Source organism: Microcebus murinus, chromosome 6 (assembly GCF_040939455.1).
Source record: "Microcebus murinus isolate Inina chromosome 6, M.murinus_Inina_mat1.0, whole genome shotgun sequence".
NCBI classification, from domain to species: Eukaryota; Metazoa; Chordata; class Mammalia; order Primates; family Cheirogaleidae; genus Microcebus; species Microcebus murinus.
Genome location: NC_134109.1, coordinates 98,401,073 through 98,408,515, shown reverse-complemented (window position 1 = coordinate 98,408,515; position 7,443 = coordinate 98,401,073).

Here is a 7,443-nt window from a genome sequence, read left to right as displayed (position 1 = left end):
AGCCTCTCGCCGTGACCAGGCGTCCGCGCCGGCGCCGCGTCCAGAGTTGCGTGTTCTTACACGGGAGGGGGACGGCTCGTCCCGGGGCGGCACGGCCCTGCCTGGGGCAGCGTCGCCCACAGGCCAGGCCCCAGCCGAGGGCCAGAGCCCCCAGTGCCCCAGGCCCGGGGTTCTTCAGCGGTTTGGGACTCGAGACCCCACGGGAGACGCCGGCCATGGCGAGAAGCGGCTGTTTTCCTCAGGCGAACTGTGGCCGAGAAGCAGGAGCTCGCTGGGACACTGCGCTTCCGGCGTCTTCTCCCAGCCTGTGTCCCGGGCTCCTGGCCTAGGCAGGGAAGGCAGGAGGGGGCCACAGCACAGAAGGCAGGAAGGCGGAGGGGACAGCAGCACCACCTGATTGGGCCCCGCAGGGGTGTGGGGGGCGAGTCCAAAAGAAGAGAGGCCACGCAGGACCCACACCTCCACACCTTGGGGTACTGCAGTGCCACTCAGGTTTGTTTTTCCATCTGAGGGAAAGGAAATACTGATTTTTTTCAGACCATCAAGGTAGGGTTTATTTGCCCTGCAAACCCTCATGAGGGATGGTTTGTGGTTATAAATCCTCAAGGGGTATTTCTTTTCCCCTGAGCATGTGAAATTTAAGTTGGGCACGTTCCTTTGCATTCTGTTGGGAGGTGCTGGTGCTTTTATCTAGTTCATCCATGCACTGAGGGGCCCGATCTCATGGGCAGGGGGCATTTATTAGACCCACACCTTGGGTGCTCTGGGTTTCTCACCTATTTCCTCACCTCCATGAGACCGTGAAAACTGAAGTTCCAGATCGCTTTCGAGACGGGGTTGGGGTGGTGGGGGTGGTCTGCCACTGATTAGCTGACTTTATAAAGTCCTCACCACAAAAGCTATTTAGTAGTTTCAGTGCTTAGCTTACCTCTTTGGCTTCCTGGGGTTCTGGCCTGAGCATTCTTTATTTCCTTCCTAGTTCATTAATGTGTATAAAAACTTCAAAAATTTTTATTTAGAATTTGTTTTCTGAAAGAGGCTTGTTTGAGGTATCTAGCCCACTTTATTACAAGGAAGGGAAATATTCTCAATTTCTTAACCTAGAAATTGAGATGGCTGGACTGGAGCAGTAGGTCCTAATATTTTGAGGACAGAAACTCTTGAAAATTTGATGGAAGTTAGGGTCTGGGGACCCTCTTTCCATGAAAATGAATGTGCGTACACACAAAATGTATGTTTGTTCCTTTGAAGACATTCACGGATTCAAGATTTAGAGCTCTTAGGTGAATTGATCTCCGAGATTCCTGCCAGAGCTAACTTTTGCTCGCTTTGCCCTGTTCTCTGCCCTCAATAGAGTTCCCAAGTTTCTATTTGATGGATCTGAAGAGTACAGGCTCTTGTTTCTGAATCAAGGTTTCCAGGCTCTTCAGAGCTTTGTGGGGAGGGGGAAACTGAGACCTGCCAGTGAGGACTCACATAGACCTAAAGCAGGCCCTTCTATTTTCATTCTCTCACTCATTCAAAAAAATATTTACTACATTTTCCCCAATTATCTATTGCTGTATAACAAACTGCCCTAAATCTAATCATTTTAAATAAGACCATTTGCTTTTATCTTTCATGGTTCTGCTAGGGACTGGGCTCTACTAGGACTTTTCATGTGGTTGCATCTCAGTGGCTGGGGCTGTAGTCACACTGAAGGCTTAGTTTTATGTCTAGTACTTGGTACTGTCAGCTAGAACCTCAGCTAGAGTTGTCAGCTGGAACCCCGCCATGGAGTCCCTTCATATGGCCTGCGTTTCCTGACAGCAAGGTGGCTGGGTTATAAGGGTAAGTATCCAGAGAGTGCTGGGAAGAAGTTGTCCTATGGCCTCTTATGACCTAGTCTTAGAAGATACGTGGCGCCCCCTGGTGGCAGGAATGTCAAGAAACGTGAGCACGCACTGACCCAACACTGAGCATGGCACTGGGATGCAGGAGGGAGTAATCCACAACCAGTGTAACCAAGCAACTGCAAAAACACACACAGGACTTGGATGGTACTGTGGAAGTTCAGTCCAGGGAGCCTTGAGAATTTACATCGCACATTGGCGTAACCTGGCCAGGGAACCAAGGGAGAGTTCCTTGCAGAAGAGACATCTGGGTTGAGATCTGAAGCATCATTAGGTGCTAACTCAGTGATGTGGGTTGAACAAGAGCCTTCTAGGCAGAAGGGACCCCAGGCCAGGAGGGCCAGAGGCCTGAGAGGCAGCCAGTGTGTCTGAGGCAGCCAGCAGGGACAGGAAGTGTGAGACAAGATCGCAGAGGTGGGCTGGGGCCGGGCCCTGGGCATTGCAGGCCAGGTGGGGTATCGGTCTCCCACCTACAAGCTGGGGAAGCTGTTGAAGAGTGACACACGGGACAGTGATATGAACAGATGTGCAACTTCATGATCACTTTGGCTGCTGGGTGGATGGCCGCTGCCAGACGCTGAGTCAGGACTGGGAGGTCTGGGAACCTCCCGTCTGCAGTCCCTCCCCACCCCGGGAGACTCTCCCACACAGGCTCAAACCAGCTGCAGCCTCCAGGCCTGGGACTCCAGGCTGGGCTTGTGCCTCCTACACTCGACCTCCTTGGTCCCTCTCTTCCCAGACACTGCCTTCTTGTATAATGCCAGGTGCCAGTTCCCTGTGGTCCTTGCCCTACATAGAAAAAAGAATGGTGCTGAGACACAAGGAGCCAGATGACGGCACCATGAGCTGCGGAATACCCCATTGCTGAAGAGCCAACTCTAGACTACAGTTAAGTGGTTTTATATTCTATAGCGCTATTCTAAGGGCATGGGGCAGAACACCCCACACCTCATCAGAACCCCAGAGGAGATGAGAAGCTGTCTCATAAATGCCTCCCAGGAGAGAGCTCCTCACGGGCCTTGCATCCTATCCTGTTCCAGAAGGATTGCAAGGCTTTATGCCAAGACTCAGGAAAGCTGTGTTCAGGCCTTTGCCTGCGTGGCTGTCAGGGTGTCATGGGAAAGCCATTGAGTTGTTTTTCCACCCATATATCTTATTTGATAAAGTGTCTGTTCATGTCTTTTGCCTGTTTTAAAATTTAGTTTGTCTTATTGAGTTGTAAGAGTCCTTTATATATTCTACATATAAGTCCTTTGTTGAATATATGTTTTGCAGATATTTTCTCCCAGTCATTAGCTTATCTTTACTTTCTTCATGAAGTCTGGAAAGTTAAAATTTTAAATTTTGATGAAATATAATTTATCACAAATGTCTTTCATTGTTAGTGTTCTTTGTATCATATCTAAGAAATCTTTTTCTAGCTCAAGATCACAAAGATTCTCTCCTATATTTTCTTATAGATTCCAGCAATTTGATAGTTTTAGCTCTTACACTTAGGTCTATGATCCATTATGAATAATTTTTTGTGCTATGATGTGAGATAAGTGAGGAGGTTCATTTTTCCCACAAAGGTATCTAGTTGTTCTAGCATCATTTGCTGAAAAGATTCTCCCTTCCTCATTGAATTACCCTGGAAAATTTGTCAAAAATCAAGCAACCATATAGGGTGGAACTACTTCTGTAGTCTCTTTTCTGTTCCATTAATCAACATGTTTATCTTTATGCCAATACTACACTGTCTTGATCATTGTAGCTTTATACTAAAGCTTGAAATCAGGGAGTCCTCCAATTATAATGAAGAATAAAATTGGATAAGGCCTCCAATTTTATCCTTTATTAAAAAAGTAATTTTGGCCAACCTAGATCCTCTCCCATTAGTGTTATGCTTCCTTTGAGAGAAAATTTGATAGCTTTCCTTCTTGTTCGCAGTTCTGGATGTTCGAAACTGTTCTCTACAGCTTGTGTACATTTCCTTTGTGAAACCATGCAGTCCCAGTGTGTTTCTGGAGAGTGGGAGTTGCTTTCTGATAATTTTCTGGGAAATTATTTTCATCCATATTTTTGAAAATATTTGCCTAGAGTGGAACAAAAGAATCACAAGATCCTATTTAGTTTTTTCTACTGGTGGTTAGTTTTCTTATTGTTTCTTATTTTGGGTATTTGCACTCCTTTTCTCCTTGATTCAGTTATTAATATTTATTTTATTTTTCAAAGAGTTTATCTATTTTTTAAATTTGATTTTTCTAGAGTCCAGTGGTGTCACCATGGCTCACTGCGACCTCAAACTCCTGGGCTCGAGGGATCCTCCCACCTCAGCCTTCTGAGTAGCTGGGACTACAGGTGCACACCACCACATCCAGCTAATTAAAAAAATTTTTTTTGTAGTGGTGGGGCCTTGCTATGTGGATCAGGCTGGTCTTGAACACCCGGCCTCAAGTGATCCTCCCACCTCAGCCTCCCAAAGTGCTAGGATTGTAGGCATGAGCTATTACACCGGGCCTAAATTTGATTTTTCAAAAAACCAGCTCTCATATTTATTAGTTCTATCCTTTTCTTGTTTTATTTAATGTAATGATTTTCCATTTTAATCTTTATTAATAAATTCCTTTTTCTTGCTTTCCAGATTATTGCGCTGAATGTGTAATTAGATAATTTTAATTATTTCTTATTTAATAGAGTTATTTAAGGCTATAAATTTTACTCTGAGCAAGGCTTTAGCTGAATCACATATTGGATGCTTTCATTAATATTATGTTATGGATATTTTGCAATTTTAGTGTTTATTTCCTCTTGTACTCAGAGCTAAGGGAGTTCAGTTTTTTTTCCAGGTGGTAGTCTTTTTGTCTATTAAATTTTAGTTTTGTCAATTATTTTTAGAGAATATTATCTATAAAATTTTCAATGCAATATTTCTACTTTGGGGAATTTATTGAGATTCTCTTCTTGGTATGATAAATGACTAATTTTATGAATGTTTCAAGGCCTTTGCAAAGGTGTAGTCTTTTTCAATCAACAGGGAACAACATATATCAATTAAAATCTACCCGTCTTTAAATTTAAAAACTGAAAAGAAATTTTCATGTTTAGTGGCAACACACTAGATATTTGCTTCATAAATCTTTAGCAATTAGGTTGGGCATAGTGATTCATGCCTGTAATCCTAGCACTCTGGGAGGCCGAGGCGGGCGGATTGCTTGAGGTCAGGAGTTCGAAACCAGCCTGAACAAGAGCGAGAACCCGTCTCTACTATAAATAGAAAGAAATTAATTGACCAACTAAAAAAATATATATATAAAATTAGCCAGGTATGGTGGTGCATGCCTGTAGTCCTAGCTACTCAGGAGGCTGAGGCAGGAGGATCGCTTGAGCCTAGGAGATTGAGGTTGCGGTGAGTGCTACGGCACTCACTCTAGCCTGGGCAACAAAGTGAGACTCTGTCTCAAAAAAAAAAAATCTTTAGCAATCATATTAATAGTTTTTATCTATTTTTGCCTCACCTGCTTTCCCTTTTATTTCTCTTCCCTTCTATCTACCCTGTGTGTAATAGGTAAATGAGTTCTATTTTTAAAATTAGTTACTTTAATGATTGAAAATAATGAATGTTCTGTGTTCTTATTTCAAAAGGCATATCTTGACTGGAATAGTTTAGGGTTCTTTTTTTTTTTTATAAAGGGGAAGCACATTTTGAGTAGATATTTTAAATTCACATGACTTCTCACTCCTTCCTATGAGATAATGGACTTGCATATTCACCAAATTTTTTTTTATAAAAACCTCTGTGTAGGAGGAGGATCACTGTAATGATTGTATTAATAATAGGGCAACAATCTAATAATCCATCCCTATTTTGTAGAATAGCATGCAACTGTCAAGAGAGAAGAAAGATCCATATATACAAACATGCAAACATCAAAAAAATGAGAGAAAAATGGAATATATGTGCATGCATGTGTGTAAAGACAGAGAAAAGAAATCAAAGATGAACAAGAGGTTGTTGGCAGTGGTTACCTTGCAAGAACAGGTAGGAAGTAAATGGGATACTTTACCTTTTACTTTAGATTCCTCCTGATATCCAGACACTTATGTGAGACTATACAAATATTTTTTATTATCTTTTTTTTTTTTAAGTCCATGGGCCTCAGAAGTGGAGGCTAAAGGTGTTCCACACCTTTGGTGGTAGCAAGTAAGGCAATGCTCTTTAGGTAGCCTTTCGATTTCTTCCTTTCATACTCACTTTCAGAGAAGTTGTGGCACGCCACTCCTTTTCAACTGTTTTTGACATTCAAGCCTCATCCACCTTGATATTCCACCTGCATGAGAGCAACGGACAATGTTAGGATCCATCCGTATGTTTTCTCCTAACAAAGTTTATCTACTCTTATCCTTTTCCCCCACAAATTTTTCTTGAGTGAAAATAGGTAGTAATATATGCCAAGGGCTACCTTGGAATTTTTCAAAAATAGTATTAATCCATGATTATTTTTTAAAAATATAAATAATGGAATAAGATAGTTAATATATTATTATTACTATTAGAAAATGTAACTGAGTCAACCCAGCGTCACTGTGCATTTCTCAGAGGGTTTTGCCTCCCTTTCCCCCCGCCTGGGCAGCTGGGGTTCTAGCAGCCCCAGCAGAATTTGAAGTCAAGAGCAAGGGCTCTGCTCTCCTCCGCTCTCCCAGCCTGTCTGTTCAGGACCCTGCAGACTTACCGGAGTACTGAGGTGTTTTCAGGGCAGTGCTGATAACCCCACAGCTGGTAACTGGTTGTGCAAGTCCGAAAACACAGCAGGGATATCCTTCTGCCCAGGCAGTGGTTGCGTGGAGATGAATGAGCTGCCAGGAGAGGCCATGCCCTGCAGAACAGCCAATCCCGAAGGTTCACTCCTGGACTTTGGATCGGCGTGGGGGAGTCCAGCGTTTGGGTCCATCAGAGTTTCTTGCATTTCTTGCATTGCATTTCTTGCATTTCTTCCTCCTGCTTCCTTCACCCTGGAACTTTCTGAGCAGCAGATTCATTCTCATATCATTGGCGATGAAGTCCCTGGAATCTAGAAACCTTGGGCCTCAAACACCTTTTTCTCTCAATTCTTTTTCTTATACTTTGGGGATATAGATCTGTTTCCATCGTGCTTCCTAAGAGAATCGTATTATTTTGAAGTTGTTGAGGAACTTTGAAAAACCATGAGTTAAACCCCTTATTTTACAGATGAGGTCATTGAAGGTCACGAAGGTGAAGGGTCCTACTCAGTGTCAGACAGCTGACAACAGTAGAACATTGGCGAAGCTGCTGCTTTGGCCTTGGCCGCCGACAACTGGCAGGCAGTCAGATGATCTCATGCCACTGAGCACGTCCCAGCTTTTCCCTAAAAGGTCCAAGTTCAACTATTCTATCCCACAGTCTGACAACACTGTTACATTTTCCACAACCTTAGACCCACTATATGAGGGTGACTTCTGTTCATGAAATCAAAGGTTTAACTCTCCAGTTCTGAACTTTTTAAGGTATTAGAATTTTGTTGGGAATCTGACGAAACCTTGAATCTTCTCC